Here is a 7369-nt window from a genome sequence, read left to right as displayed (position 1 = left end):
CTTTGGCTGTCTCCAACCTTTAAGGCACAGTGCTCCAGAAGAGGTCTTCACGCTTGTTACTTAAGCTTTACCTCCCTCTTTGTACATACAAGTTCAGCTACCTCCAATTGCAGCTGTGCAGCTCTCCCAAACACATTCTCCATTCTTTCTTTGGAGTCTAGGCCTTCCTGAGGCAGGGCTCTGCTTTGCTCACACCTATGTCAGCCAGAGAGTTAAAATGCACAGAGCCTGCCTAGGCCTGGCCACCACCATTCCAGCGCTGCGTGGGAGAGTGTCCCAGGCTCCCCTCAAAACTGGTGCTAGCACAGCTTGCCAGCCCCGGGGTGGAAGCTGGGTCATGGTCTCCTCTCCTCCTCTTACCACCCCCATGCTCCTGCACAACCTTCCTCTTTGGTTGTCCTTCCCTTCGGTGGCCAGCCCAAGGTCAGTTGTGCAGGCATTAAACACCAGCCAGGGAAAGCAAATTTGCCCGTCGCCTTTCGAGTAGCTTTGGGTACATTAAACACAACAAAAGGCTCTGTGCTGAAGGGTTGGTACAGCAGAGGGACCAGCATGGATGCTGATGGGCAGCCCTGCATGGTCAGACAAGGAAAGCAGGTTTTTTTTAAGATAAGCTGTTTAATAAACATTAATCTGGAAAAATGATACTTTTCAATTTCAAAGCCAAGGTGGCACAGGAAAAAAAAAAGTGTGATTTTGTGATTTCCTTCCACCAAGGCACTCCTTGCTTGAAAAGAGTTTTGAGTCTTGCCCTCACCCACAGCACAACCAGAAAGAGAAGCTTTACAAAGTCAGCATCACTTTTCAGAAGAATGTTTCACAACACATTGAAATTTATTCAGTCTTCACCAGAGTATCTGGATTCAGTGAATCACTGTGGGTATGGAAGAAGAGCTGTGATTGCAAATGACTGTCTCATGCCTGCATGCACACAAGCAAGGAGACACATGCACAGTCACCCTGGCAAGCTCACCTCCCTGAAGCTGCCTGCTGAAGCAGGAGGAGCTGAGAGTGGAGTAAAAAGATGGAGAGGATGGAGAGAGAAGGCAGAAGCAGGAGAGCAGCTCCTTTGGCAGCAGCAATGGGGAGACTGTGAGGCTGTCAGCAACCTTTAACCAGACCTGACAGAAGGAGAGATTGGAATGTTCAAAATATACAAGGAATAAAAAAATACCTGACATTTTAAACCATTCCATTCTGGTTCAGTTCAGCATCAGGCTGGGTTGGCCTCTGCTGTCACATCATAACAAGGGTTAAGTTTAAGCATCTCTTCTGACCTGTCCTGGGTCATGGGATGTGGTCCCTGGCCAGGCAGGGACCTGTGGTGCCTGCTGAGGAAACCCTGCTGTGGATTTTTCTAAGCACTTTTCAGCAGAGATGCAGATCCCTGTTCAGGGAACACATGCCCATGGAACATGCTCTTCTGCATTACTTCTCCCGAGGCAGCTGGAAGACATTCACACAGAGCCCTCTGGAGCCACAAACCACGGACAGAAAAACAACTCTTCCCCACAGTCTACCAGCAGCTCTGAATGGGGAGGGAAGGAGAACGACACCTGTGTGGGCTTTGGTGGTCGTACATCTGTGATTGATGAGGTTCAACGGGCACAACACAGAGTTCAACAGCTGCTGCTGTGCTGGGTTGGTGAGATGCAAGAGCTCTCAGGGAGGGAGGAGCATTGCTGCTTGGGACTGTTGCAGGGGCTCTCCATCCTTTCCCACCTGGGCTCTAAGACCTCCAGCATCAGGCTGTCTGTCCCCTGACACGGGAGACAGCACAGCATATGCTTGTTTTCATGAATCCCAGCAACAGACCTGGAAGTGACAATTACAGAAATGCAAAGTGTTGCCGTATAACAACACTATTACAGGTTTTCAGTGTTAGGGGTCCTTTTCTGCTTCACATCCTGCCAACTAAAAGTAGATTAGGATCATAGATGCACGGGATGGTCTGTGTAGGAAGGGATCTTTGGTATCCCAAAGGTACAGCAGGCTGGGCAGAGTTGCACCCACCTGACCTTTTAGTATCTTCAAGGATGGAAGCTGCACCACCTCTCAGGGCTCCTGTTCCTGCAGTGACCACTCTTTCTCCTTCAAGCTTGATGGAGTTTGCTACACTGCCACCCATGTTTGTTGCCTCATGTCCTTTTGCTGTGCTCCTCACAGAAGACTTTGACCCTATAATCTCCCGTCAGTCCACTAAAGACAGCAGCAGGATCTCTCTGCAGCCTTTGCCTCCTGCTAAGTAAGCCCTGGACACAGAGCTCCAGATGTAGCCTGGTGAGCCTGCATGAAGGGGAATAACTACGTTGTTCAGCCTCTCAGCTGCACTCTTCATGCTACCTAGTACATGTTTTGCTTTACTTGCTGCAAGGGTGCACTACTAACTTATGTTCAACTTGCCATGGGGCTGTCCTGTCCCAGGTGCAGACTCTGCCTTTGCCCTTGCTAAGCTCAGGAGGGTCTGGAGCGCCCTTCTGCAACTGGCTGATATCTCTCTGAACAGCAGCCCTGCCCTCCAGTGCATCAACCACCAACCACTCCATGCTGTCCATGGTTAATTAAGATATTAAACAGCCCTGGCACCAGTTCTAGGGCACAGCTGGATGTCCACCTCCTCAGCCCTGTACTGCAGTTCTGGCTGCTCAGCTTCCATCCATCCCCCTGGTCCTTCCTTCCCTCCACCTTTGCTCACCAGCCTCCTCATCTAACAAGAGAAAATAACCAGGCTAGTGGGCACAGTGCCTCCTTAGTAAATCCCAACCACTTACTTGTCTTTCATGGGCTTACAAATAGCTTCTAAGAGGAACTGAGTAGTTAATGAGTAGTTACTTATTTTCTAACCAATCCCATTTCACAGAATCACAGGATCTTAAAGGTTGGAAGAAATCTCGAAAGGTCATCTAGTATATTTAGGAATCATGCAAGTGAAATGCAGCTTTTAATGCAAATTGCTTCTGCAGTTTTCCATCTTGTGTTAAATAGAAATCTCCTGCTCACAAGCACCACTTCCACAAGCAAATCTTGTCGTTAAATTTGATGCTGGCTCAAAACTCCCGGTGATTTCTTCATTCAACTGCAAGTTTCTCAGCTCAGACCTACAGATGCATCATTCTCCAAATACTGACAGCTTCCATTTTCACTGACAAATATCTGATATTTTCATTAACAATTTCCACTACTGGAGGAGAAATCTGAGAGAAAAACCACCTTAATATAAACATCCAATGTTACGTGACTTTGTTTTTCTTCTGGTCTTTATGTAAACACATTTTTTGTAATTGAGTCATTCCGATATATTTATGTATTTGATTCTTTCATCAGTTGCAATTCTGTACATGGCTTATTACACAATAAGAATATAATAACATTTTACTAATTCTATTTATGTTTCCCCAGAAGGCTGTGCTGCCATACAGTGGGATATTGACTGGCTTGAGAGTTGGGCAGAGAGGAATCTCATGAGATTCAACAAGGACAAGTGCAGAGTCCTGCACCTGGGAAGGAACAACACCATGCACCAGTACAGACTGGGGGTCGAACTGCTGGAGAGCAGCTCTGGGAGTCTCTGATGAAGAGAGACCTGGGAGTCCTGGTTGATAATAAACTAACCATGAGCCAGCAATGTGCTCTCATGGCCAAGAAGGCCAATGGCATCCTGGGATGCATCAAAAGAGTGTGGCCAGCAGATTGAGGGAAGTTCTTCTCCCCCTCTACTCTGCCCTGGTGAGGCCTCATCTGGAGTCCTGTGTCCAGTTCTGGGCTCCTCAGCTCAAGAGGGACAGGGAACTGCTGGAGAGAGTCCATTGCAAGGCCACCAAGATGATCAGGGGAATGGAACATCTTTCATACGAGGAAAGGCTGCAGGAACTGAGGCTGTTTATTCTGGAGAAGAGGAGATTGAGGGGAGATCTTATTAACATTTATAAATATCTAAAGGGTGGGTGTCAGGAGGTTGGGACATCCCTTTTTACTACAGTAGCTAGCAACAGGACAGGGGGTAATGGGATGAAGCTGGAACACAAAAAGTTCCACTTAAACATAAGAAAAAACTATTTCACTGTTGAGGTGAGGGAGCCCTGGCACAGGCTGCCCAGGGAGGGTGTGGAGTCTCCTTCCTTGAAGGTCTTCAAGACCCGCCTGGACATGTTCCTACGTGACCTGATCTAGGTGAACCTGCTTCTGCAGGGGGGTTGGACTAGATGATCTCTAAAGGTCCCTTCCAACCCCTACCATTCTATGATTCTATTATTCTCTAATTCATATTTTTAGACCTTCTAGTCAGAACAGATTTTCAGCCATAATATTGTTCTGCTTTATTCTTACCTTTTACTGTAGACACTGCTGTTAACCTGGTGTACATGCATTTCCAGTTTTCACTGAACTTTACTAACCCCAGTTTAGAAATAAGGAAATTTAATTTAAATCATCAACTTGAATCATTTCCCTTCCTTACTCTTGCCTAATAGAGCTGTCACCGTTGAATCTGGGTTAGCAGGTTATGTACAGGTTACAGGCAGCATTGAAAGCAGTCAGGCCTTCCCTGTCTGTTTGAAATCTGCCCTTCCCCGTCTATTTGAACTCTGGCTTTCCTTTCCTTCAACCATCATTTTCCTGCCTGTTCTGTAACACACAAAACCTGAGAAACTTATTTGACTCAATTGGGATGAAAGTGCCCAAAGGTGCTTCTCTCTCATTGCCCACGCTGTCTCATCGAGCTGCCCCGTGCCTTTCTTGCCCATCTGCATGTGGCTCTGGCTTCCTTGTTTTACAGTTTTTACACAGGTTTTCCTTTGTTCTCTGCAGCCCTGGATGAGTGCTGCTGAACTCAGCAGACTTTTAGGTTCCCCAGCCAGTGATCGATGGGAACAGGGGGGATATAATATCAGAGAGAAGATGAAATCTTTGTCCTCAGTTGTGTTACAGAACAAACTCCTAAGTTTTGAGAGGCTGCATTTTGCCCCCTGAGCGGACATTTGCACTCTACTGATTTCTACAGTGCAGTGCACAAAGCGCTCCTCCTTCAGAAAGCCTCTAACTCCACAGCTCACCGTGTCCAGTTGCTCCTCTCCATCAGATTCACCCAAAGGGCTCCTGCACAACCCAGAAAAAGTCCCACTGAAGACCTGCTACATCCCTCCCTGGTTTCCCCCTCACACCTCTGTTCCCATTTGTGAAACTGATACATGGGAGCCTCCCCAAGTCTTTTAACATCTGGGCATCTGTTTCATTTTCCACATCTCCAGGTTACTGCCCAATCTCTATGATTTATTTTAACTTCTTTTAAAAACCCATGTTTGTCCTTAATATCAGCCAGCTCATGGTGCAATGGCTGAAGGTATCTTTATGTTCATCCTCATCTCCTTTCTGTGGGAAACACAAATCAGTGAAACGTCTGTTAATCTTATTTATCATATACTTGGCCTGTGTCCTGTTTCATCACCTGAAAACAAGTTAAAACAACCCAAACTGGTGGCAATTGCACTCAACTATTCTGCTGTCTGATCTGAGGCAGAAAAGCACAATGAATCTCTGTGTTCAGAAACTCAGTGTTATTTAGCTGACAGACTAACCCTGCCACATGACTCCAGATGTCAGGCTCAGTTACAGCCATCTCAGTGTCATAGAATCGTAGAACCACAGAGTCGTTTTGGTTGGAAAAGACCTTTAAGACCATCGAGTCCCAATCATTAACCCAGCACTGCCATGTCTACCACTAAACCATGTCCTTCAGCACCTCATTGACTCATCTTTTCAGTATCTCCAGGAATGGTGACTCCCTTGGCAGCCTGTGCCAATGTCTAACAACTCAGTCTACTCTCTTCCAAATAACTCAAAATCTCTCAGTTAACTTTATCTTCACACTCATTTAAAAGACTTTGCCCCCACCATGTGTCCTATGAAGTGAGTGAAAGGCACTACACACCAATATAATTAGTTAAAAGGGAAGAAACCCTGGCCCTGTCGAATTCACTGGGCAGTTTTGGGGTTTGAAATTACTGGGGTTCAAAAAGAGACTAAGAGCATTAGAAAACAACTTGGACAAGTAGCAAGGACACTGACAAGCCTGGAGAGGCTTTCTAAAATTCCAGCTTCCCTTGCAGCAGGGGTATTTAGGGAGCCTATCAGCTCTGCCATTTGCCTTGTGGCCTTTGCTTTTTGTCTGTAGGAGGCTGCTGGGGAACACTGTTGAGAATTGCTCCTCTGTGCACAGAGTGAGCTCAGGGTTGGACATCTGCTTCTGAACACATCGGAGCCTTTGGTTCAAAGCAGACAGAAAGATAGTTAAATCACAGAATCACAGTATGGTAGAGTTTGGAAAGGCCCTCCAGAGATCATCCAGTCCAACTCCTTTGCTAAAGCAAGTTCACCTCAATCAGGTCACACAGGAACGTGTCCAGGTGGGTTTTGAAAACCTCCAGAGGAGACCTCACACCTTCCCTGGGCTGCCTGTCTGTAAGTTCTCTGCTCTGCAGGTCAAAACTTTTATTGCACATACTCTGAAGCTGAGTTAGCATCATCAGAGGTCACCTAAAAGAGGTCAGCTAAATTTCCCACAGAAAAGAGACATTAGTCTTGATTTCCCCAGCTGCACGACATGGCAAACACTCTGGGAAGGGAAGGAAAAAGGGAAGGGAAGGGAAGGGAAGGGAAGGGAAGGGAAGGGAAGGGAAGGGAAGGGAAGGGAAGGGAAGGGAAGGGAAGGGAAGGGAAGGGAAGGGAAGGGAAGGGAAGGGAAGGGAAGGGAAGGGAAGGGAAGGGAAGGGAAGGGAAGGGAAGAAAAGGTAAGGGAAGAGAAGAGAAGAGAAGAGAAGAGAAGAGAAGAGAAGAGAAGAGAAGAGAAGAGAAGAGAAGAGAAGAGAAAAGAAAAGAAAAGAAAAGAAAAGAAAAGAAAAGAAAAGAAAAGAAAAGAAAAGAAAAGAAAAGAAAAGAAAAGAAAAGAAAAGAAAAGAAAAGAAAAGAAAAGAAAAGAAAAGAAAAGAAAAGAGAAAAGGAATTCTCCTTTGCTTATCTGCTCTGATAACCACTATCACACTAAGTCCAAATCCTAGGGGCACTTGGCAAAATGCGTAATTCTGCCAATCTGCTAGGGCAGTCAAGAGAAAGGAGAAGGGCATTTGATAGGAGCTAACTTTTTCTCACTGCCAGCCTCCACATCAGCATTATCAGCAGGCTTTATAAAGAACTGTATCTGCTGCAGGTTGATAATGGTGAGCAGGGGTTTTCATTGGTATAGGAAGTAATCTCGGTGACCTTCAGCACAGTAAAGGGTATAAAAACCAAAGTGTTTTTCTTGGGTGACTGTTTGGGCACCAGTTGAATTTCTTAGTTTCAGAGAAGGACGTGTTTTGGGGAAATTTTGTGAGAA

The sequence above is a fragment of the Colius striatus genome, chromosome 1, assembly GCF_028858725.1.
Source record: "Colius striatus isolate bColStr4 chromosome 1, bColStr4.1.hap1, whole genome shotgun sequence".
Taxonomy (NCBI): Eukaryota; Metazoa; Chordata; class Aves; order Coliiformes; family Coliidae; genus Colius; species Colius striatus.
This window is presented reverse-complemented; position numbering follows the sequence as displayed.